The sequence below is a fragment of the Dama dama genome, chromosome 23, assembly GCF_033118175.1.
Source record: "Dama dama isolate Ldn47 chromosome 23, ASM3311817v1, whole genome shotgun sequence".
Lineage (NCBI taxonomy): Eukaryota > Metazoa > Chordata > Mammalia > Artiodactyla > Cervidae > Dama > Dama dama.
The window spans coordinates 4868640-4895029 of record NC_083703.1 but is presented as its reverse complement, the minus strand read 5'-3'; the positions used below and the strand labels follow the sequence as shown (position 1 = coordinate 4895029).

At 40.1% G+C, this 26390-nt stretch overlaps 1 protein-coding gene and 1 non-coding gene across 2 annotated transcripts in view; one reads left to right on the top strand and one right to left on the bottom strand.

Annotated features, from left to right (window-relative positions):
• Window positions 1–26390, top strand: part of PAK5 (p21 (RAC1) activated kinase 5) — a 395377-nt gene that overhangs the window by 3013 nt on the left and 365974 nt on the right. The window lies entirely within an intron of this gene.
• On the bottom strand, window positions 20139–20247 carry LOC133045341 (small nucleolar RNA SNORA1). The gene has a single exon (XR_009690214.1). It is a non-coding gene; the product is annotated as a small nucleolar RNA SNORA1 (small nucleolar RNA).

Sequence of the window (26390 nt, the reverse complement as noted above, 5' to 3'; positions counted from 1 at the left end):
GAAGCTCAGAAATCATCTCTGATGCCTCTGTTCTCTTTGCTCTCCATACCAAAAACTATCACCAATTTTTGCAAGTTCTGTCATCTATATCTATCTATAAACTCTTGATAAATTCTTGTTTACACCCTCACTGTCACCTCCATCAAATTTCAAGTTGTTACTGTCTTTCATTTGGTCCACTAATGGAGCTTCCTAACAAGACTCCTGGTGCCCAGCGTGGCCTCTCCCATCCTTCATCCAGAACAGGTAGAATCATGTCAGTCCCCTGCAGAAGATGCATCATGTACCTGGCACAGTTTCCAGAGATTCTTGCTGGCCTCCTCCTGGGCATCTCTTCCTCTTGCTGCTGTCATACTGATCTGTTTCTTGACCGTCCCCCATGCTTTGCCAGTTCAAGCTGTACTCAATTGGGTCTCCTTGATCGCTTTTCCTTATGAACCCAGATCTCTCATCACCTTTTCCTTTTCTTCTATGGCACTGAAAATTTGCAGTTTCCTGTTTATTTGTTTGGCTATTCATTTAATTTCTGTAAACTCTGTGATGGCCATTTGTTTTGTGTCTTTCATGTAGAAGATGCTTAATGAATGGTCATTGAGTGAAGGAATGAGTGCTCTTCCTCATAGAATTTTTCTGTGCCAACTTAAAGATATGATATTTTAGAAACTATTTTCTTTACTACCTATATAAAAAGAGCAATTTAGAACTCATTCTGACTTTAAGAGGAGTACTCTTGGCTTTAACAAATGCATCTTCGAAGAACTGATTTCCAGTGAGCAGTTAAGAATGAAGTCAAAATATTTTTTGACAATTGAGAGTTTTTTAAAAATGTCAGTCAACAAATATTCAAGTATTTCAGCAAAATATCTGTTAGACATTAACATTTTCCATGCTGGGCTTTAGGAAGATAGTGGTAGCTAGACTTTTAGCCTTCTAGAGATTAACAGTAAATAACCCTAATAGGTAATGATAATATTGTTCATTGAGCATTTGTTATGAGCTAGGTTCTCTTCTTAGGGGCTTCCCGGCTGGCTCAGCTGGTAAAGAATCTGCCTGGAATGCAGGAGACCTGGGTTCTATTCCTTGGTTTGGAAGACCCCCTGGAGGAGGAAATGGCAACCCACACCAGTATTCTTGCCTGGGAAATCCCATGGATGGAGGAGTCTGGCGGGCTACAGTCCATGGGGTCCCAAAGAGTCGGACAGGACCAAGCAACTAACACTTTCCCTTTTCAAGTTCTCTTCCTTCCTTACTCTTATTACTACATATGGCTCTCCAGTCTTTCCCAATAATACAGAATCCAGATTAGATGCACAAGAAATACTTGAGGAATTAACAATTAGATGCTATTATCCTGCTCTTTCAAAATAGGAAACTTAGGTTTATCTGAGGAAAACAGACTCTGCTCAGAGTGCCTATACAGAAATGCATGCAATTGCTTTCTGAAAATATCTAGGTTTGGACTCTGTTCTACTTTAAAAACTATCCTACCTGTTGTCTCTGGGGTTAAAATAAGAGAAAGATTGCTGTCTACCTGAGGATAGGTTCCTGGTGTATTTCTCTGCCTTCCACAGTTGTCAAAATTCTTAATATCAGCTGGATTGTTTGGTTTTGTCCCGTTTAATCCAAGTGAGAAGTGACTTACTCTCTTTCATTTAGAGGACTTTTTCGTAGTTTTGAATAGCGAGACTGAGTACCTGAGGGAAATGAAGGTGGTCCAATACGGGAACACGGGTTATATTTTGCATTTCTAGTTTGGCCTCAATTTTATGTCATTTTACTAGTTGCAAAAAGGTTATTTTTAAAAATAAAGTATCATTTAATGCATATACTTAAGTATTATTTTTTATCTAAGCAAGAAAAAAATCAGACATTGTATCTTAATTTTATTTAAAAGTGTTGGATACATAGTTGACTCAACTGAATCCTAAGAAACCAATAAGAGGGTTCAGTAAAGTGGTTGGTTTATAATATACATGTTCAGAAATCAAGGATTACCTCAAATGCTAGTACTTACTGACAAAAAAAAATACAATAGAAAATGATTCTGTTTATGAATCTATACAAATACATATTATCTAGGAAAATTGGAAATGTATATAAAATACCAATACTTGGAGGAAAAAGGTATCTAAGGGCTTATGTAGGAAAGCTATGAAATTTTACTTAAACACATAAAATCAGAAACAAATGAAAACTTGCCTTAGACTTAGAAAGATAGATATTTGATATGGTTATTTTTCCATGATCAATTATATAGTTTTATTGTATTGAGATTTGGAAAAACTTGTCAAAATGATTCTAATATTCACTTGGAAGAATAACTGTATGACAATAGTCAAGAAAAATTTGCAGAAGAATTTATATGGGGGTTGGGGTGGGTTGCCCTTCCAGAAACAAAAATAAATACAGTCATTGAACTACAATCATTATAACAGAGTAGTACTGGTGTAAAAATCAATAGTTAGCTCAATGGAATAGAATAGATTGCAAAGAGACTCAGGTAGTTTTAGGAAACAGAACTGCGATGGAGAAATCATTTTGAAACAGGAATATTTGACCAAAGAATCAAGCAAATTGGCTTAGTATACAGAAAACATTCAACTAAGAACCTCTGTTTACATGACTCACTAGACTAAATTCCAAATTGGAAAGTTCATCTGCCAGATGAGAAAGCCAGAAGAAAATATTTAATAATTTTAGGGAAATGACTTTTTAATATAAAATTAATGGAAAGAATCACAAAGCAAAATATAGATTTGAATATATTTTAAACATTTGCATGCAAAAAAATACAGTGTAAAGCAAAAAGTAATTATGAAGAAAAACATGGACACCAAGCATAACAGAACAGTTAATGTAATAATCACATCGAGGAGCTCTTAGATATCAGTAAGTAGAAAATAACATGCCAACAAAATTGTCCAAATACCTGAATAATTCAAAAGGAAGAAATGAAAAGGCTAACATACATATTTAATATTCTTACTATTAATCACAGAAATGAAAATTAAAACAAAAGTGATATGCTGTGTTTCATGGATTAAACCAGCAAAATGTATATATGCATATATAGATAAAATACTCAGTACTGGCAAGGATGCAGAGAGAAGGACATTTGCATTACTACTGGCAGAATAATTATACAATACAACCTCCCTGGAGAACAATTTGAAAATATGTCAAAATCTTTTGAAAGTTTAAATTATTTGACACATTCTTTCTCTGGCTTCTTATGTTAGTGTTTGCTAAATAAGTAGATGCAGACAAAAACTTAACATTGAGGATTGTTATAATATTCTGAAATAATAAAAACAATGAAAACAATCTATATAAAAGTTGGAGGTGCGTTAAAGCTATTTTAAAGTTCCCCTTGACATAGAAGAAAGACACAGCAGCCCCCAAGTGACAGGGTCTTACTGTTTTACAAACATTGCCCCCAAATGTGGGAGACAGCATAGGGTAACCTACTTTGCAAAGTGTTAATATTTTAAACCATGTTAAGAAAATAAAAGCCAGAAAGTAGTCATCGACTTTCTCATCACTGCATTAAAAGTAAAGTTCTCTAAATTTTTCCCACCATGCCCCCCCCACCAAAAAAAAAAAAAAAAAAAAAAAAACCCTGGGAAAAACAAGAGGAACAAAATCTAGTAAGGTTTTAAAATAATAAATTTAGTCATGTGAAAACCAAAATAAAATGAAGTCCCCCAAATGATAGACTATGACATGTATTAAAAGGGGTCATTTCAAAGGTTATGTAATAGCAAGGAACAGCCTTCACAACAGTTTTAACTAGAAATAACCAAATGCACTGCTATATTACAATGATATGTATTTCAGGAATATCCCATATAGATGTATGAAAACTGGAACAAAAACAAAATTAGGCAGTGTTTGGGCAGTAAAAATATGTATAGCTTATATTTTTCATACCTTCCTGAATTTTTCAAAATTCATTCAATGATAATGTTGTTTTATGAGTTAGAAAAAAAATTCACTGTTTTACAAATATAGTGATGATACATATTTAGGTTATAATGACTCAGTATGTGACACTCATTGATTAACTCTTATGTCAGGGTCTCTGCCAAGTGTATTGGCAATGACTGTTAGTTTGCATGCAGATGAAAGAAACTCTAGTAAAGAAAGAATTTACTAGAAGGCTCTCAGATAGCTAAAAGAATTGCTAGGAATGGGAGTGTCCCCTCAAAATAACCACCACCACCTCCAAAAAACAGACTTGCAAGCAAACCAGAACCTAGCCCGCTTTAGAGTCTAGATATCATGGACTAGAGAAACAGGCCCATGCATGAGGGGTTTGCCTAGGCTGGGCCCCAGACCACTGGTTTTTGTGCTTGGGAGAGGGGTTGGCCCCTCTCCCCAGGTCACAATTCACTTGGCATCACAGAGGGGAAGGACCTTGACTGGCAGTCCCGTGGCCCTCTTTCTGATGAGAGAACCAAAAAAGATGGGCTGAGAGGTCAATGACCCAAACCAAACCAAGCAGAAAGAATAAAAATGCCCATCAGCCCAGGACTTGGAGGCCAACAGGGATGAATTGCAGGCCTCCACACCTCCCCTGCAGAAGCAACAGCTGCTGAGATGGAGATGCACACGGAGTCCAAGGTTTACGGTACTGTGTGCATGGTGGTGACCCACATAAGAGATGGGATTTTCTCCTGGAGTCAGCAGGACATGTCCTGAAGAAGCTGGTTTTCCAGATTTGATCTTCATGTATGGGCAGGTTTTTGTTTTTGTAAAATATTTATTTATTTGACTGCTCAGGGTCTCAGTTGCGGCAGGCAGGATCGTTAGTTGTGGCCTGGGAACTCTTAGTTGCAGCATGTGGGGTCTAGTTCCCTGACCAGGGATCGAACCCAGGCTCCCTGAACTGGGAGCTGAGTCTTAGCCACTGGACCACCAGGGAAATCCCTGGACAGGTATTTTGAAGGGAAGATACTATTCTCAAGTGAGACCAGAGCCAGTGAAAAGATGCTCCAAAGAACAGTTTAGCAGAAGCAAGAGGTATAGTTTGAAAATAGATGGAACACCAGCACGAGTCTAGGCTTCTTTTTATCTTGAATTATCTTAACTCTGAGTAAGTCTTTTAGTCATGTTTGAGTTTTAGTCAGTAAGTTCAGTTGCTCAGTCATGTCTGACTCTTTGCAATCCCATGGACTGCAGCATGCCAGGCCTCCCTGTCCATCACCAACTCCCAGAGCTTGCTCAAACTCATGTCCAATGAGTCTGTAATGCCATTCAACCATCTTCTGTCATCCCCTCCTCCTCCCGCCTTCAATCTTTCCCAGCATCAGGGTCTTTTCAAATGAGTCAGTTCTTTTCATCTATTTGTTTATTTGTTTATATGTTTGAGTTTAGTCCACTATGAATGATGGGTTCTGAGCTCAAATAACTTTTGGTTCTTGTGTGTGTGCTAAGTCACTTCAGTTGTATCCAACTCTTTGCGACCCTGTGGATTGTAGCCTGCCAGGCTCCTTGGTCCATGGGATTCTCCAGGCAAGAATACTGGAGTAGGTTGCCATGCCCTCCTCTAGGGGATCTTCACGACCCAGGGATCGAACCTGCGTCTCCTGTGTCTCCTGCTTTGCAGGCAAATTCTACTGCTGAGCCACGAGGGAGCCCCCTAACTTTTGGTGAAAGAAAGTGAAAGTGAAGTCGCTCAGTCATGTGTCCAACTCTTTGTGACCCCATGGACTGTAGCCTACTAGCCTCCTCCGTCCATGGGATTTTTCAAGCAAGAGTACCGGAATGGGGTGCCATTTCCTCCTCCAGGGCATCGTCCTGACCCAGGGATCAAACCTAGGCCTTCCGAATTATAGACAGATGCTTTACCCTCTGAGCCACCAGGGAAGCAACTTTTGGTATGTAATACTAAAAAATCACCCATAAATCAATCTATATTCTTCTTGCAGTTCTCATCATACATAGGACATGGCTGTGGCTGTCCAGGTAATTTAATGCTCAGGTTCATGTCACTTTTATAGCCTTTTATAACCTTTGCCCTGAGGAGAGGACACTTGCAAATGGGATGCAAAAAAAAAAGGTAATTATTCTTTAATTGCACTAAAAAGAGGAAATCTTAAATTACGAAGGGAGTCCCTGGATACTGTATAGTAAAGAGTTTATCTGCTGTGTTCTCCCACCTCTTGGCACCTGTGCAGCCAAGCCCCCTGCACTCAGAGCCCAGGTTGCCCCCACTGGACCCTGCTTTGCATTCCTGGGACCTTGGACTTCCCCTCTTGGGAGGCTCTGGGGCCCAAGGCAGGCCAAGGAAGGATTGTTTATTAGTGAGAGGTGTGGATGGAGTTCGTAGTCCACATACAGAACCTGAAGCCTGGGGCAGAAGGCGCGAGGCAATGGGACAAGAGACTGGGACCCCTTACTTGCCGCGTCTGGGATCCCAGGATTCTGAGTTGAAGCCTGAGTTTCTACATTGTTTTGAAGGCATATTTGTCTGGCTAGGCTTATAGAACCTACTTAAAAAATTTTAGCCTGGCTTATCATATTTAAGGCCTAGCGTGCTACAATCCATGGGGTCGCAAAGAGTATCACATGACTGGGCGACTGAACAGCAAGAACATCATATTTGAATATTTAGATGTATAGTCACTGAGACTCCGTTGGTGCTGTCGTCCTCTCCAGTGTCAGGATTGTACCTGCTCAGGTAACTGTTTTAGGAAGGCCACGCTGAGTTATGCACTCATATACACATACACACAATTTGCTACTCCTGCAGCAGCAATGTAGATTATAAGAAAAGTAGCTTGCACTCCTGTGGTTGTAGTTAACATGTTGAAGAAGATATGTTAAACCCTCATCCCAGTATTTTACCTGTGAATCTTAATCATCATGAAAGCTCTATAAAGTAGGTTACTCAAGGCAAACAGTCATGCAGAGGAGTCAAACCCTTCCTCATCTGGATCCAGTGTCCACATAGACTGTTGCATACAGCAAGCAACTCAGTAGATTAAAAGTTTTCTTTGGCATCCTTAAATCTTCAGTAATTCAAGAATCACTGGATTGATCAACCCACTTTGACTCTTAAATCCTCTGATTTTGCATTTCGGTTCATGCAGATTTCCTCAGGTAAAGGGCAAGGAATGTCTTTCATTGCCTTGCTTTGTTCAGTATTATGATTAAGGGAATGATCAAAACTAGGAACCAATATTTGGTTTTGTGTATAAAAAAACAAATTTAATTTACAGTTTAAAACAAATGTCAGCTCTGGGATTCTTTCAATCTTCAAGGAAGTTGCCATTTGTGTCCTTGATGATGAAGGTGAATGGGCAGAGAAGAGCCCCTTTGTCTTTCCTGTAGAGCACAGTTGATATCCCTAAGCCTCTGTTGCACCCCCATCCAGCTGGACTGAGATGGCTTTTCACAACATTATTGGTTCCGTCACTCTTTTAATAAATTACAGATGGGGGAGGATGGGGGCAAGCTCAGTTGTTCACACCTTCAGTGGCAAGTAGATCTGCAATCTCGTCATTCTTTGTTAGCATCACTTCTCAATTCACAGTCAAGGTTGGCATTCTATTTAAGAAAACTCCTTAGCTATTTTCTAGGTGGAACTCTATCCCTTTGCATCTAAGGATGTCCTTTGTGTCATGCAAATGGATTTCCCAGCTAATCTCTCTTAAGTGAGTTGCCTCCTTGCCTAATTTAGCTCCAGTGCAGTTTACCTGACCTAGGAAGAGAGCTTCCTGCAAGTGAAGTGGAGAAAACTTGTACTTCATATGTTTCAAAGAAAGCATCTTCCTCCAAAGTAGGAGCAGTTGCTCTGTGAGTATAATTTACCTTCAAAAAAACATAAACAGTGATGAAGGAGGGAGTTAAAGAAGAAAGTCTTACAGAAATGGAATGTAGAGCTTTCCTCCTCTGGAAAGGAAAGTATGGTGTTCAGTACATTGTTCATTCTCCTCTAGCTTTTTGAGATATGAAAACAAAAAAGAACTTTTCCAATAATATTGAAATAACAGTTATTCATAACTTGAATTAAACAGTAGTTTGTTTTGCCGTTATGAAAGTTTTTAAGTTATTAGCTACCTCCAAGTTGGGCTTCCCTGGTGGTGGTACTGAGTCCAAGCTCCCTCTGCCTGCCGCACGATGGGCCAATGAATCCGAGACAAGGGCTGAGCAAGGAAGGGACTAACTGTGGAGCCAGATAACAGAGAAGACGGCAGGCTAGTGCCTCTGATGAACCATCTCATTAGGGTCTGAATGCCAGGTTCTTTTGTAGATCAGACATTGGGGGGAGGTAAGGAAGCAAAGTGAAAAGGTCATTCATTTTGCAAACATCTCCTAGAAAGTCAAGCCTCAGGCAGTGGATGTGTTAATTTCTTGCTTCCTACCATCTATAGTTGGACAGGTTCTGAACAAAGGCACTTTAGTTTAACCCTCAGGCAGTGGAGCAGGATTCTCTGAGGCAGGCCATTCTATATGGTTACAACAAAAGCAAGTCAAAGAAACACTTCCAACATGGAGTCAGAACTGGCTTCTTCTCTGCAACAGTGGCTCAGTGGTAAAGAATCCACCTGCCTATGCAGGAAACTCAGGTACCATCCCTGGCTTGGGAAGATCTCCTGGAGTAGGAAATGTCAACTCACTCCAGTATTCTTGCCTGGGAAATCCCAGGACAGATGAGCCTGGTGGGCTATAGAGTGTTGCATGAGAGTCGGACACAACTCAGTGACTAAACATCAAGCTCCAAGCTGGGTCCTGTCTTACTGCTCCAGGCAAGAGTGCACTCTCCCTTCTCACAGCTAAGGAGTCCTTGAGTCTCATCAACTTAACTTTCTTGAATAGCCCTTCCCTGGCCCACTGCATCTCCCCGTGTTACCTCTCACTTAGACCTTGTATAAGCTTCCTGGCTCTGCTTTGCCATCATTGCCTCCCCAAGAATGAACATCTTATCATCTGGTGATCACCTTCTTACTGAGAATTTCCTACCAGCTACCTGTGTGTGCATGATCAGTTGTGTCTGACTCTTTGTGGCCACACGGGCTATCACCCTCCAGGCTCCTCTGTGGCTAGGATTTTCCAAGCAAGAATCCTTGAGTAGGTTGCCATTTCCTTCCCAGTGGATCTTCCCCACCCAGGGAGCGAACCCGTCTCAGGGCGTCCCCTGCATTGGCAGAGCAGAGGATTCTTTACCACTGAACCACTGTGGAGTTTGCCTGGGACTGTGGAGCTGTCCACGTCCTCCACATTCTTCCACGTGGTTCTGGTGTAAGGTGGAGTTTCAGACAAGGTGGTGAAGAAAGGAAGGCGACCTCAACGGAGACAGGCTGCCTTTATTCAGGCAAGGAGGGGCGACAGCCGGTCTAAGGACCAGGCTGAATGCGTGCAGGATCAAGAAGGCTTCGTATTTAAGGGGAGGTTTTCCAGAAGCAATAGGGGAAGATTTAGTTGGGCAGGGCGTTCTGGGCAGTCTTTAGCTGAGATGGCAGTTTGTGGATGAACAGAGGTGGGGGGTCCCAGGCTGATGCAATCTGCCCAGAGTATCAGGGTGGGACTTAAAGTTCAGTTTTGTCATCCCCGAAGTCAGGTGGTTCAGCAAGGGCCCTTGAGGCTGTTATCTTCTTTGTCCAGGCCCGAGGCCTTTGAGGTCTTTATCTTCTCTTCTAGGCCCAAGGACTCCTTCATTGGGAGACCTCTCAAGGCACTCATCACAGTGTTTTTGCAGTTGTTTTCTTCCTTGACTCCCTTATTGTACTACACTGATAATTCCTAAGGAAGATTACTTACTTCATCTTTGAGTCCCCTAGCACCTTGTTTTATGCATCCATACTTAAGTTCTTCATTTTTAATAGAGTTTGTGGATGAATGGATGTTACCTCAGCTAAAAAATGAGTCCAAATGAAGAAGAATAATGCCATGATTTAAAATTCTGAAATGGAACCTCGCAATAATGTGATCTAAGTCATTTACTTTAAAAAAATTTTCTACTTTTGATAAAAGAAAGACACATGAAAGGAAAGATTAATTCTCTGTTTCTAGTTAGAGGCAGATTCTAATATTGGATATGGATATAAAGTAAACATTCTATACATACTGAAAAGTAATGAAGCAAACTGTTACTAAAAGTTACCTTTCCAACAGTCAGCTCAGTTCAGTCGGTTAGTCATGTCCAGCTCTTTGTGACCCCACGGACTGCAGCACGCCAGTCTTCCCTGTCCATCACCAACTCCTAGAGCTTGCTTAAACTCATGTCCACTGAGTCAGTGATGCCATTCAACCATCTCATCCTCTGTCATCCCCTTAGCCTCTTACCTTCAATCTTTCCCAGCATCAGGGTCTTTTCCAGTGAGTCAGTTCTTCGCATCAGGTGGCCAAAGTACTGGAGCTTCAGCTTCAGCTTCAGCATTAGTCCTTCCAGTGAATATTGAGGACTGATTTCCTTTAGGATTGACTGGTTTGATCTCCTTGCTGTTGAAGGGCCTCTCAAGAGTCTTCTCCAACACCACAGTTCAAAAGCATCAATTCTTTAGTGCTCAGCTTTCTTTATGGTCCTAATCTCACATCCATACGTAACTTTGGAAAAACCATAGCTTTGACAAGATGGACTTTTGTTGGCAAAATAATGTCTCTGCTTTTTAATATGCTGTCTAGGTTGGTCATAGTTTTTCTTCCAAGAAGCAAGTGTCCTTTAATTTCACAGTTGCAGTACCACCTGCAATGATTTTGGAGCCCAAGAAAATAGTCAGACACTGTTTCCATTGTTTCCCCATCTGTTTGCCATGAAGTGATGGGACCAGATGCCATAATCTTCATTTTTTGAATGTTGAGTTTTAAGCCAGCTTTTTCACTCTTCTCTTTCACTTTCATCAGGAGGCTCTTTAGTTCTTCACTTTCTGCCATAAGGTTAGTATCATCTGCATACCTGAGGTTGCTGATATTTCTCCTGGCAAGCTTGATTCCAGCTTCTGCTTCATCCAGCCCAGCATTTCACACACTGTGCTCTGCATATAAGTTAAATAAGCAGGATGACAATATACAGCCTTGATGCATTCCTTTCCCAATTTTGAACCAGTCCATTGTTCCATGTCTGGTTCTAAATTGCTTCTTCACCTGCATATAGATTTCTCAGGAGGCAGGACAGGTGATCTGGTATTCCCATCTCTTTAATAATTTTCCACAGTTTGTTTTGATTCACAGAGGCAAAGGGTTTAGTGTAGTCAATGAAGCAGAAGTAGATATTTTCTGGAATTCTTTTGCTTTTTCTGTGATCCAGCGGATGTTGGCAATTGGATCTCTGGTTCCTCTGCCTTTTCTAAATCTAGCTTGAACATCTGGAAGTTCTCAGTTCATGTATTGCTGAAGCCTGGCTTGGAGAATCTTGAGCATTATTTTGCTAGTGTGTGAGATGAGTGCAATTGTGCGGTAGTTTGAGCATTCTTTGGCATTGCCTTCCTTTGGAACTGGAATGAAAACTGACCTTTTCCAGTCATGTGGCCATTGCTGAGTTTTCCATAGTTGCTGGCATATTGAGTGCAGCACTCTAACAGCACCATCTTTTAGAATTTGAAATAGCTCAACTGGAATTCCATCACATCCACTAGCTTTGTTCATAGTGATGCTTCCTAAGGCCCACTTGACTTCACACTCTAGGATGTCTGGCTCTAGGTGAGTAATCACACCATCATGGTTGTCTGGGTCAGTGAGATCTTTTTTGTTATGTATGGTTCTTTTGTGTGTTCTTGCCACCTCTTTTTAATATCTTCTGCTTCTGTTAGTTCCATGCAGTTTCTGTCCTTTATTGTGCCCATCTTTGCATGAAATATTCCCTTGGTATCTCTAATTTTCTTGAAGAGATCTTTAGGCTTTCCCACTTTATTGGTTTCCTCTATTTTTTTGCACTGATCACTTAGGACATCTGTCTTATCTTTCCTTGCTGATTTTTGGAACTCTGCATTCAGATGGGTATATCTTTCCTTTTCTCCTTTACCTTTTGCTTCTCTTCTTTTCAAATAATAGCATAAATAAACTCAACTTTTTGAAAAACATTAAGAATAATTATTTGATTTCTGGATGCAACTTACACCAACTGTTCCTTTGTCCCAAACCTGGAATGAATATTCTTGGTTGGTGATGTGACTTTTGCTTGAGCATTTATTGATTTTTATACTGAAATCTGGGGTTTTATTCAGTTCTGTCCTAACCTTTGGTACTTGTTTCCTTAGTAACAGATGTGCTATGAAGTGAGAAAAACCAGGAAGCTTGGGATGGAAATGAATGAAAGTCAGTGGTCTACCAAAGGTTTCCCCAGTGTAGGATCCAGGGTCTCATGTCAAAAACATGGTCATGTGTTTTTGAGGAAAGACTCTCAGAAATAGAAGATTCTTGGGTGATAACCACAGGGACTTTAAAGGCAGCATATAGATAGTCTCCATGATAGCAGTATGTGTTTACTTTCACAGGGACTCCTGCCGCAGTGCCTGTGTTGGCATATTAGCAGTCTACACTGGCTGATAGAAACACTCACCGCCAAGAGCCCACTAACAACTGGGAATCAGGGAGCTGCAAACCAGAGAACAGCAATGGCAGACTTTTACTATCCATGAAATATAGTTGAGCTGTCCTTTTAAAGCTGGAAGGTGTAGGAGAGCACTGTGAATTCTGTTAGGTACTAAACATTTGACAATGCCAATTTAGAGCAGTTTCTAGTCTTATGCCCTATGTGTGTTGTGATTAGCACACATAGTATGACATTTCTTCTAAAAATTCAGAGTTGAGGATTCTTTAAAAAAAAAAATCATATAAACACAAATACAAAATTTGGCAACATCGACCATGTTTCCTCATGGCAACCATCCCCTGTGGCTGAGCATCTTAGTAGCAGCTGCCTCCACCATAGATAAGATAATGAAGTATTCACTTTGCTGCAGTCCCCACTGCTCCCTACTGTGTACTATCTGGCCATTTTACTTGTTTTATTACCCTTTTTGGTCCTTAACATCTTTTGAATTTGTAATCTTTGAATCAGAGAAGATTGCTCTATGTTTTGGGATCCTCTTATCCTTGTGTATTGTTCCTTCTTCATGCCATTTCCCGAAATAAGCCAGTTTATTTAACTGTAAGGTGAATGACATTTTAGAAAGATGTATTTAAAAAATTCCATCCAAAAAAAAAGTCTACAGTTAAGTGTTCTGTGATGGTATGAAATTTGAAAGGATAGAATTTGTGGATATTTGGTGGGAATATTTGCATAGTTACGTAGGCTTCAGCAACTAATTTTTTCAATATTTTTTCAACTTTGGATGATTGTGAAAAAAAAATCCTGTTTCATTTGAATTAAACCAAAATGGAAAAAGAAATCATATAGTCTTGAGATGGTTAGATGGCATCGCTGACTTCATGGATGTGAGCTTGAACAAACTTCAGGAGATAGTGAAGGACAAGGAAGCCTGGCATGCTGCTTTCTATGGGGTTGCAAGGAGTCGGACATGACTTAGCAACTGAACAACAATGGGAATATCAAAAGGATGTTATCATATTTCATAAGACATTATAATATGGAAAATCTAAAACATTCAGAATGCAGACATGCCCACAGAAATAAAGTAGAACCTTATAAATGATATGCATTCTATAGAATGGCTAAAAAAAATCTCAAAATCAATATTGGAATCCCCTAGGGTGACAGAGAATAATGATATCCCTATGCCTTACTAAAAAGTAATAATAACAAAAAAAGTAATGAAAAATGAATGAGATGGAAAAGTCCAGAGCTATCCCCAGAGTTTTTATTTGCTTGAGCTAGAGGAGTGAGAGAAGACTTCAGAAAGTGGTCCCCCTCCCTTTTTTCCCCATACCTCAATTTTATTTTAAACACAGAGCACATTGAAGGGAATTTTCTACAGGGTATGCAATGGCTGTAGGTGTCACCAGAAAACAGAAAAACCTTTGGTCTAAGTTAATCAATCAACAGCTAGGATTAAAATGAAGAGGCTAATGGGATCTCCCTATTAGGGTGGTGTCTGCTTACTTCTGCTTTGTCCTTTGATAGATTAGAGGAAAAAATAGGAAATATATTACAGTTACTGTCCCCAGCTAGTCATTCATCCATTTAGTAGGCATTTATTGTGCACCACCGTGTTTATTTTGGGTGGCCCTTAAGCAGATGGGGACACATCAATGAACAGATGAAAATTCCTTCTGTGTAGGAAGAGACAGACAGTAGACAATAAACATCATAAGTAAATGCATAGAATGTAAGAAGGGGATTTGTGCTTTGAAAAAATAGAGTGGTCATTAAGAGGGCTCAGAAGTGCTGAGATGCTGGCAGGAAGGGGTGCAGTATTAAATGGAGAGTCAAGATAGGCCACATTAAGAAGGTGGCACTTGAAGGTGGAAAGTGAAGTACCTGCGTAAACTACCCTTGTTTCATATGGAAAAGCATCACTGCCAGAGGGAGCCCCATGCAAAGGATGGGATGCCCAGCTGGTTGAGGAAGTGCAGAGAGGCCAGTGTGGCTGGAACAGAGTGAATGAGGGCAGGAGCAGAAGGAGATGGGGTCAGGGAGGAGAGCAGTCACTGGAGAAATCTGAGCAGAGTTCGGGAGCTGACACAGTTTAGATGAGTCACTTTGACCTCTCATGAGAGGGATAGAGGATGAAGTCTGGCAGACGTGATAGATTCAGACAAGAGATGATGATGACTTGACTAGGCTTGTAGCAGTGACAGTTGTAAGGAGTGACCCGATTCTCATTTATCTTTTTTTTTCTGCACAAAGTGTAAAGATTTTTTTTAAAAATTGCATGTAATATAGGCAAAATGGTTTACTTATTTTTTTGTAAATTAATTAATTTATTTTAATTGGAGGCTAGTTACTTTATAATATTGTAGTGGTTTTTGCCATACATTGATATGAATCAGCCATAAGTGTACATGTGTCCCCCATCCTGAACCCCCCTCCCACCTCCCTTCCCATCCCATCCCTCAGGGTCATCCCAGTGCACCAGCCCTGAGCACCCTGTCTCATGCATTGAACCTGGATTAGTGATCTATTTCATATATGGTAATATACATGTTTCAATGCTATTCTGTCAATCATCCCACCCTCGCCATCTCCCACAGAGTCCAAAAGTCTGTTCTTTACATCTGTGTCTCTTTTGCTGTCTCGCATATAGGGTATTTGTTACCATCTTTCTAAATTCCATATATTTACGTTATTATACTGTATTGGTGTTTTTCTTTCTGATTTACTTCACTCTGTATAATAGGCTCCAGTTTCATCCACCTCATTAGAACTGATTCAAATGCGTTCTTTTAGCTGAGTAATATTCCATTGTGTATATGTACCACAGCTTTCTTATCCATTCATCTGCTGATGGATATCTAGGTTGCTTCCATGTCCTAGCTATTGTAAACAGTGCTGTGATGAACATTGGGGTACACATGTCTCTTTCAGTTCTGGTTTCCTCAGTGTGTATGCCCAGAAGTGGGATTGCTGGGTCCTATGGCAGTTCTAGTTCCAGTTTTTTAAGGAATCTCCACACTGTTCTCCATAGTGGCTGTCCTAGTTTGCATTCCCACCAACAGTGTAAGAGGGTTCCCTTTTCTCTACACCCTCTCCAGCATTTATTGTTTGTAGACTTTTTGATAGCAGCCATTCTGACCAGCATGAGATGGTACCTCATTGTGCTTTTGATTTGTGTTTCTCTGACAATGAGTGATGTTGAGCATTTTTTCGTGTGTTTGTTAGCCATCTATATGTCTTCTTTGGAGAAATGTCTGTTTAGTTCTTTGGCCCATTTTTTGATTGGGTTGTTATTTTTTTTGGAATCAAGCTGCATGAGCTGCTTGTATATTTTTGAGATTAGTTCTTTGTCAGTTGCTTCGTTTGCTATTACTTTCTCCCATTCTGAAGGCTGTCTTTTCACCTTGCTAATAGTTTTCTTCATTGTGCAAAAACTTTTAAGTTTCATTAGGTCCCATTTGTTTATTTTTGCTTTTATTTCCAATATTCTGGGAGGTGGGTCAAAGAGAATCCTGCTGTGATTTACATCAGAGTGTTTTGCCTGTGTTTTCCTCTAGGAGTTTTATAGTTTCTGGTCTTACATTTATATCTTTAATCCACTTTGAGTTTATTTTTGTGTGTGGTGTTAGAAAGTGTTCTAGGTTCATTCTTTTACAAGTGATTGACCAGTTTTCCCAGCACCACTTGTTAAAGAGATTGTCTTTTCTCCATTGTATATTCTTGCCTCCTGTGTCAAAGATAAGGTGTCCATAGGTGCGTGGATTTATCTCTGGGCTTTCTATTTTGTTCCATTGATCTATATTTCTGCCTTTGTGCCAGTACCATATTGTTTTGATGACTGTAGCTTTGTAGTATAGCTTGAAGTCAGGCAGGTTGATTCCTCCAGTTCCATTCTTCTTTCTCAACGTTGCTTTGGCTATTCGAGAATTTTTGTATTTCCTTACAAATTGTGAAATTATTTGTTCTTGTTCTGTGAAAAACTACCATTGGTAGCTTGCTAGGGATTGCATTGAATCTATAGATGGCTGTGGATAGTATACTCATTTTCACTATATTGATTCTTCCAATCCATGAACATGATATATTTCTCCATCTATTTGTGTCCTCTTTGATTTCTTTCATCAGTGTTTTATAATTTTCTATATATAGGTCTTTTGTTTCCTTGGATAGATTTATTCCCAAGTATTTTATTCTTTTCATTCATGGTGAATGGAATTGTTTCCTTAATTTCTCTTTCTGTTTTCTCATTGTTAGTGTATAGGAATGCAAGGGATTTCTGTGTGTTAATTTTATATCCTGCAACTTTACTATATTTGTTGATTAGCTCTAGTAGTTTTCTGGTGGTGTCTTTAGGGTTTTCTTTTTTTTTTTTTTTTTCATTTATTTATATTAGTTGGAGGCTAATTACTTTACAATATTGTAGTGGTTTTTGTCATACATTGACAGGAATCAGCCATGGATTTACATGTATTCCCCATCCCGATCCCCCCTCCCACCTCCCTCTCCACCCGATCCCTCTGGGTCTTCCCAGTGCACCAGGCCCAAGCACTTGTCTCATGCATCCAACCTGGGCTGGTGATCTGTTTCACCTTTGATAATATACGTGTTTCGATGCTGTTCTCTCGAAACATCCCACCCTCGCCTTTTCCCACAGAGTCCAAAAGTCTGTTCTGTACATCTGTGTCTCTTTTTCTGTTTTGCATATAGGGTTCTCATTACCATCTTTCTAAATTCCATATATATGTGTTAGTATGCTGTAATGGTCTTTATCTTTCTGGCTTACTTCACTCTGTATAATGGGCTCCAGTTTCATCCATCTCAATAGAACTGATTCAAATGAATTCTTTTCAATGGCTGAGTAATATTCCATGGTGTATATGTACCACAGCTTCCTTATCCATTCGTCTGCTGATGGGCATCTAGGTTGCTTCCATGTCCTGGCTATTATAAACAGTGCATGCGATGAACATTGGGGCGCACGTGTCTCTTTCAGATGTGGTTTCCTCGGTGTGTATGCCCAGAAGTGGAATTGCTGGGTCATATGGCAGTTCTATTTCCAGTTTTTTAAGAAATCTCCACATTGTTCTCCATAGCGGCTGTACTAGTTTGCATTCCCACCAACAGTGTAAGAGGGTTCCCTTTTCTCCACACCCTGTCCAGCATTTATTGCTTGTAGACTTTTGGATAGCAGCCATCCTGACTGGCATGTAATGGTACCTCATTGTGGTTTTGATTTGCATTTCTTTCATGATGAGTGATGTTGAGCATCTTTTCACGTGTTTGTTAGCCATCTGTATGTCTTCCTTGGAGAAATGTCTGTTTAGTTCTTTGGCCCATTTTTTGATTGGGTCATTTATTTTTTTGGAATCAAGGTGCAGGAGTTGCTTGTATATTTTTGAGATTAATCCTTTGTCTGTTGCTTCGTTTGCTATTATTTTCTCCCAATCTGAGGGCTGTCTTTTCACCTTACTTATAGTTTCCTTTGTTGTGCAAAAGCTTTTAAGTTTCATTAGGTCCCATTTGTGTATTTTTGCTTTTATTTCCAATATTCTGGGAGGTGGGTCATAGAGGATCCTGCTGTGATTTATGTCAGAGAGTGTTTTGCCTATGTTCTCCTCTAGGAGTTTCTGGTCTTACATTTAGATCTTTAATCCGTTTTGAGTTTATTTTTGTGTTTGGTGTTAGAAAGTGTTCTAGTTTCATTCTTTTACAAGTGGTTGACCAGTTATCCCAGCACCACTTGTTAAAGAGGTTGTCTTTTTTCCACTGTATATTCTTGCCTCCTTTGTCGAAGATAAGGTGTCCATAGGTTCGTGGATTTATCTCTGGGCTTTCTATTCTGTTCCATTGATCTATATTTCTGTCTTTGTGCCAGTACCTGTCTTGATGACTGTGGCTTTGTGGTAGAGTCTGAAGTCAGGCAGGTTGATTCCTCCAGTTCCATTCTTCTTTCTCAAGATTACTTTGGCTATTCGAGGTTTTTTGTATTTCCATACAAATTGTGAAATTATTTGTTCTAGTTCTTTGAAAAATACCATTGGTAGTTTAATAGGGATTGCATTGAATCTATAGATTGCTTTGGGTAGTACAGCCATTTTGACAATATTGATTCTTCCAATTCATGAACATGGTATGTTTCTCCATCTATTTGTGTCCTTTTTGATTTCTTTCATCAGTGTTTTATAGTTTTTTATGTATAGGTCTTTTGTTTCTTTAGGTAGATATACTCCTAAGTATTTTGTTCTTTTTGTTGCAATGGTGAATGGTATTGTCTCCTTAATTTCTCTTTCTGTTTTCTCATTGTTAGTGTATAGGAATACAAAGGATTTCTGTGTGTTAATTTTATATCCTGCAGCTTTCCTATATTCATTGATTAGCTCTAGTAATTTTCTGGTAAAATCTTTAGGGTTTTCTATGTAGAGGATCATGTCATCTGCAAACAGCGAGAGTTTCACTTCTTCTTTTCCTATCTGGATTCCTTTTACTTCTTTTTCTGCTCTGATTGCTGTGGCCAAAACTTCCAACACTATGTTGAATAGTAGTGGTGAGAGTGGGCACCCTTGTCTTGTTCCTGATTTCAGGGGAAATGCTTTCAATTTTTCACCATTGAGGGTGATGCTTTCTGTGGGTTTGTCATATATAGCTTTTATTATGTTGAGGTATGTTCCTTCTATTCCTGCTTTCTGGAGAGTTTTAATCATAAATGGCTTTGAATTTTGTCAAAGGCTTTTTCTGCATCTATTGTCTTTTGGGTTTTCTATGTAGAGGATCATGTCATCTGCAAACAGTGAGAGTTTTCCTTCTTCTTTTCCAATCTGGATTCCTTTTATTCCTTTTTCTTCTCTGCTTGCTGTGGCTAAAACTTCCAAAACTATGTTGAATAGTAGTGGTGATAGTGGGCACCCTTGTCTTGTTCCTGACTTTAGGGGAAATGCTTTCAATTTTTCACCATTGAGGATAATGTTTGCTGTGGGTTTAGGGCAGAAATAAATGAAAGAGAAACAAAGGAGACTATAGCAAAAAGTCAGCAAAACTAAAATCTAGGAAAAACTGTTTGAGTCAATAAGTTTTTAAGGAATTTCACATATTCTGATTCTGTCCACTGCCAATCACCTTGGTTCCTCCAAAATCATGATCTTCAAAATAAGATTATTGTTGCAGTTGCCAAATTATTTCCAACTCTGCAACCCCATGAACTACAGCATTCCAAGCTTCCCATAGCCCTTTCATAAAGTAGTTTTGCTCAGTCCACAGCTGTCAGTCCATAATTCTTTTAGTTGGGCTTCTTTGATGGGATACAGACACACTTCAAAATTCCTTACCCATAATCTTTGGGATCCAGTTTCCTCAAGCAATTTACTTTAGGATGCTAGGAGTTAAATATAGCAAGTACATTGCTGTTCATTCCTTCATCTTTTCTAATATTGAAAAGCCATGTTATATCCAATTTTTACTCATGAAAGTGAAAAGAAAGTGTTAATCACTCAGTCGTGTCTGACTGTGACCACATGGACTGTAACCTTCCAGGCTCCTCTCTCCATAGATTTCCCAGACAAGAATACAGGAGTGGGTAGCCATTCCCTTCTCCAGGGGATCTTCCTGACCCAGAGATCAAACGCAGGCCTCCTGCCTTGCAAAAAAAAGTTAAAGGTCTCATTGTCACCACTGCAATAAAATTACAGTGATGGAAGCAAAACCTGTGTTCTCAATGTAGCCATGTTAATTTTGCATATATCTTGAAGGTGGTGTTTCCTCAGGATTTGATCTGAGTTAGGAGACAGAGAGGAGTTGGGAATGATGCTAAGGTTTTTTGGTCTGAGCAACTCCAACAATGGATTGTCTTCAGCTAAGCAAGGGGAAACTGGGAGAAGTACGTTTCTGGGGGAGAAATCAGAAGTTCAGTTTTGAATATTAGACATCCCACTGGGATGGCAGTGTTGGCTGTCTGTGTACCAGCTTTTGGGAGTCCTAGGCATGTGGACTTAAAGGGCTGGTACGTTCATACTTGTTATCCACTAGCCTGTTCCTGAAAAATGTCACAGATCTTTCAGAAGTTGTCAAAGGCTCCATCCTTTGCTGGCCAAATGTGAGTGTATTGGTTGGACCATCTATTGTTGTAGACAAGGACATCATGTGTACACTGGGTAATAGGGCACTGAGTCCGAGTAAGCTGCACTCAAAGTCATTTCCAAATGGATGAGATAATATACATGCTGAAATGGAGTCTTAGATAATTAACCATGCAACTGTTAAATGCATCTAATGCTGAAAAATGGGACAGGAGTAAGGCTACAATTGACCTTGTGATGCATCAGGAAGAATGATATATTCCCCAGGAGTAAATCATTTACCCATGTAATGCAATTGCATTCTTTTAGGGCAGTGGTGGACCATTTGGTAAGCCATATCCTCCAAGGCATTAATGGAACTTTGTGTCTCAAATAATGTGGCTCATGCCATGGTCATTTTTAAGGGAGGGAACAGATATCATCAAAGTATAGAAAGTTGGAGAAAGAAAATAAAAATAAAAGTTGTATATATTGCCATGGATAATAAACATGATTTTGAATCTAGTTCTTGCTAGAAACCCCAGACTAAAAACAGTTTTGCATGGAGAAAGAAGAGTGTGTAACAGGTATGCTGAGGGCAGAGGAACAAATCTTGGTCATTTTTATATGTGGTTATACAATAAATGTTGGTGGTTTTTGTTTTTTGTTTTTTTTCTTTTTTGGCCATGCCATGCAGTATGCCAGATCTTCCCCAGCCAGGGATCAAACCCATGCCCCCTACATTGGGAATGTGGAGTCTTAACCACTGAACTGCCAGGAAAATCCCAATGTTGGTGAATTTTAACTGCACATTGAAATGTACTTGATCAGTAAGAAGTGAGGAATGGATATTGGGCAAGCAGTTAGCCGGCTGAGAGATATTAAAAAATAACCCAGAAAGATTCCCTTGATGAGAATATAGCAGTTGGGGTAGTTTAGGATGGTTGGGAAAGTATTTTAAAAGTGTCCATCAGCTTCAAACAATTGTGGGGCAATAACGGTATTCAAAGTTTTTGAAATCTTACCAGTGATTGTCAGTAGGGTATTCAGGCTTAACAGGCCCCAGATCTTTGTCTTTTTAAGATAATAGCTGTTAAGCCTTGGATTTGAGGTATGGTTTTTAAAAAACTCATCCTCACTGGTATAGCATGGAGCCTTCTAGATTTTTCTCACATCAGACAGCACCATAGCTGCTGGAGTTTTCCCATCTGGAGCAGGTTAACCTGTAGAGCACCCTTTCACAATTTCTGGTGTTCCTAAAGGAATAAAGAGAAGAAATTTGGGGAGAGCTGTCAGAGTCAGTGGAAGAGTAGTCCTGAGTAGGCTTTGGAGCATCAGCATTGAGTCCTTTAACATCTCTGGTGGCTTGAATCCTTGAACCTAAGTGTTGCCCTTTCTAGATGGGCTTACCTGGTAGCTCAGCTGGTAAAGAATCTGCCTGTAATGCAGGAGACCCTTGTTTGATTCCTGGGTTTGGAAGATCCACTAGAGAAGGGTTAGGCTACCCACTCCAGTATTCTTGGGCTTCCCTGGTGGCTCAGATGGTAAAAAATCTGCCCACAATGCCGGAGACACAGGGTTCAATCCCTGGGTTGGTAAGACCCTTGGAGAAGGGAATGGCTATCCAGTATTCCAACCTGGAGATTCCACGGACTTGCAAAGAGTTGGACACGACTGAGTGACTTTTACTTCTCTTCACTTCAGACAGAACTTCCAGGTTCACTATCCAGTTCCTTTATATTCATGACCTCCATGTTATAAAGCTACGGGAGCATCATCACCATCTGGTCCATGTGAGCAGGGTCTCCTGGAGTGCTGTAGTCCACAGCCTGCTTGGCCTTCTGCTGGGTTTCCGCTTGCCTTGCCGTTGATTTGGTCCAGACTCTGTGTAATGGCTCAGCATTCCATGTGAAAGTATTTTCTGTCCTCTTTATCTCACTCTGGACTGTGAGAGGCTTCAGGGAAGAAGTTAGATTTTATGTGTTTATATTAATAATAAAGCCTCTCACATGACACCCTTCACACAGAGTTGCTCAATAAGTCTTTCCTAAATAAAGTTGACCCTTGAGCAACACAGGGATTTGGGGCACTGACCCTCCGTCCAGTCAAAAACCTATGTATAATTTATAGTCAGCCTTTTTTTAAAAACTGCCTTAACTTATGGGATCTTAGTTCATCGACCAGGGATTGAACCTGTGCTCTTGGCAGTGAAAGCACAGAGTCCTAACCACTGGACCACCAGAGAATTCCTTTGTCAGCCCTTTTTATATGAGTCCTTTGTATCCTAAGTGCTGCATCCCTGGATTCAACCAACTCATGTTAGAACTGTAGTATTTGCTGTTGAAAAAAAACAGCCTGTAAATAACTAATGTTGTTCAAGGGCCAGCTGAACATGAATGAGGAGTAACGTTGTGACTTGTTGAGACTTGACTAAATACTTCACCTGTTCTTGCCCCTTAAACCAAACAGTGATCCCCATGGGGATGCACATTGCCTTCATTTCTCCTTTGAGGATGCTGCAATGGTGAGCAGGTATTAATATATAAGGAGACAGGGAGTGAAGACAGTTCTGGAAGGTATAGCTGAAATAGGATGTTGGATTGAGGGAGAGCATTTTCTATAAAAATTGATGAGACGAGCATGTTTAAATGTTGATAGGATGTATTCAACTGTGAATTAGAGATGGACTTGCATAGTTGAGAGACCTGATAATTGATGCTTGGAGATGAACTCAGAGTACAGGCACATGGAGGAATAGACAAGACACTTATTCTCCTGATGCAGGAATGGAGGAGCGGATGAGACAGATTCAGTGAAACTTGGTGGGTGGGAAGCTCAAAGTTTCTGTCTGAAGCCTTTAAAAAAAGTCTTTGAAGGAGAGAAAGTTATCTACTCAGTTTGAGAAAGAAGGCTGTGGTGGTCACACTGACGGCGATAGTAATCTTAAGTAGACTGGAGAGGATATGAAATGGTTTGTGCAGAAATTCAGAGTCTGAGGCAGTCGATTCAGAGATCCTAACATTTTCATGTACTTCCATCAATTTGTATGATGAAACTCTTACTTTTAAGAGATTAAACCGCAAATTAAAACTGTAAGTATACATTTGCTTTGTATCTACCAGAAGATAGAAGTTTGCATGCTAAGTTGCTTCAGTCATCTCTAACTTCTTGTGACCCTATGGACTATAGCCTGTCAGGCTCCTCTGTCCATGGGATTTTCTGGGCAAAAATACTGGAGTGGGATGCCATGCCCTTCTCCAGGGGATCTTCCCTATGCAGGGATTGAACCTGTGTCTCTTAAACATCTCCTGTATTGGCAAGCAGTTTCTTACCTCCACCTGGGAAGTCCTAAAATATAAGTTTGGGCCAGTTTAATTAAGAGGGGTCTTCTGCACCAAGGTGAGGTTTGAATTTTATCAAATACTTTTAAAGAAAATAAGCTTTCCTTTTCCTGATCTCTACCTCTTGATTCAGGCTAAAGTTATATTTGCAGCCAGATGCTATGGGAAGTAGAGAATGAATGTCTTCAATAGGATTCTCTTGCTTGAAAGAGACTCAACTCGAAAATCCAGGCCAAAGGGTACCACGCAAACCAGGAATTTATTCATCTGTATATCTGAAAAGTCCAGAGGTACAGCTGGATCAAGAGCACAAAACTATTATCACATTGTCCTTTCTTCCCCATCTCTCAGCTCTGTTTGTTTCTTTGTGGGCTTCATTCTCTGGCAGGGTCTCCCATTTTGTTGGCAAGATAACCTCCTTCCCCACACCCATTCCCAGTGCTCCAGGTTTAGATTCCAGGTCTCAGGTTTGAATCCCAGAGTACTTTTGTAGGTCAGATTAGTGTCCATTCCTCATCTAATTCATGTCTCCTGAGGGAATGTTTGTGTTTCATTGACTCCTTGGGAGGGAGTCCAAACCCGTCCCTGGAGTCAGAAGTCAGAGTAGAATGACTTTTTCCCAAACCATCTGGACAGAGAGTGGGAAGAGAGAAGACCCATAACACTTTACCCTCTGAGCCACCAGGGAAGCCCATAATGATTATCAGGATGCCATTATCAGAAGCAGGAACAGTGGATGTGATCTTGAAAACAGTTTTTTTTTTTCTTAGAGTGGATAAAAGTCAAATTGCCCAATGTAATTATATTCCTTACAAAGTTTTCTGGCCCAGTGCATTTTCCCTGGCCACATATTTTGGGCAGAGTTAATTGATTGGATTCATTATATTTGAAAATATCTATTTTTCCTAGAAATAGCAGCTTCCAAAGACACTCTACATAGATTCTTTCCCCTCATCCTCTTATGATCTTCGCTTTTCATCTTGGTGTCCTAATTTTGCCATTGTACATCTGCTTTTCTATTTTGGGACTTTGGTAAGAAATAGATTTGCGTGGATATACTAATTTAGTATGAAATTATAATGAAAGTCATTTGCATATTCAAAAACTCTCTTAATGGGAGGAAAATCAGTGATAATTGCAACCTAACTGTTTCTCAGGGAAATTAAGTGGGTTAGTAGGGGCATATTGACTGTTGCATGGAAGTAACATGAGGTGCATACACCCAAGGCCTCAACTTCTGATGATTTCTTTTTTTGACTTTCTAACACAGAATATATTTTCCTCTCTGTGATTTGCTATTGTGTTGTCCTTTTAGCTTCATGTTTTATTAGGTTCATCTTTTGAATGAGATCAATTGGAAAGTACTTTGGTAACTGCTGTTATTTTGGCTATTATTATTTAGTTGAAATGATGTCCAGTCACTTGTTTGTGTTATTACTACAGCCCTGTTTGCCAGCCTAGGTTCTACTTCAACATTGTACACCTAACATTTTGTTTGGTTTGGGATGTTCATGCATTCTTTTTTTTTTATTGTAACAATATTTATTGTTCAATAAAGCCTTTAAAACTGGTCAACATTAAAAAACCTTTAAAAATGTAACTAGATTTATATTTATGTCATATACTGAGGTAGGAAAAACTGGAAGATGTTTCTTATGTATAAGGAGAGGTTGGAGAGTGTCCAAATCTAAGTATTGGACTTACTGGATTTGATGTCCTTGCGATACATTTAGATGGGCAGATGTGTCCATCTGAAGTTAGGGTAAGAACTCTAGAGATCAAAAGAAGACAGACTAGAAATAAATGTTTTTAAACAAAAGGGTGTGATCTATAGTTGAAAAGTGTATAAATCAGGCTCTGGAGATTGGGATGCACATAGAAGGTATCTGAAATTAGGACACTGTTCCAGCTAGGATTATGGGACTGTGGTCTGGGGATATGAGTGGTTGAAGTTATCTAAGGATTATCCTAGGGTTACGTACCCTAGGGTGGGAGTGAATGCACAGCTCTTGAAGATAATAATTCCCGCAGGTCCTGCTCATCTTCTGGTTCGACAGGAAGCCCATCACCTCTATGGGCTGCTTCCTGCAGACGTTCGTCATGAATACATTCCTTCCGGTGGAATCCTCCGCCTTTGTAGTCACGGCTTAGGACCGCTATGTGGCCGTCTGCCTCCCACTGCACTACCCATCCATCATCACAGTACCGTTTGTCATCAGTGCGGCCATCTTCATCATCCTTCGCAGTTTGCTGGCCACACTGCCTACACCAGTTCTGGCTGCCAGACTCAATTACTGTGCCAGCAATGTGGTGGGAAATGGTGCCAGCATTTCTATAGCAAAGTCTCCTGTGGGGTATTCACCTGAATAAGCTCGACCAACCTGGGAGTCTTTGGTGCCTGCTGGCTTCTGTTCTGGCCCTTATCTTGCTTCATCTTGAGAAAGTGGCAGACTTGGAATTCTGTCTCATTCCAGCCTCTCTGAAACCATAATGTTTCCAGTC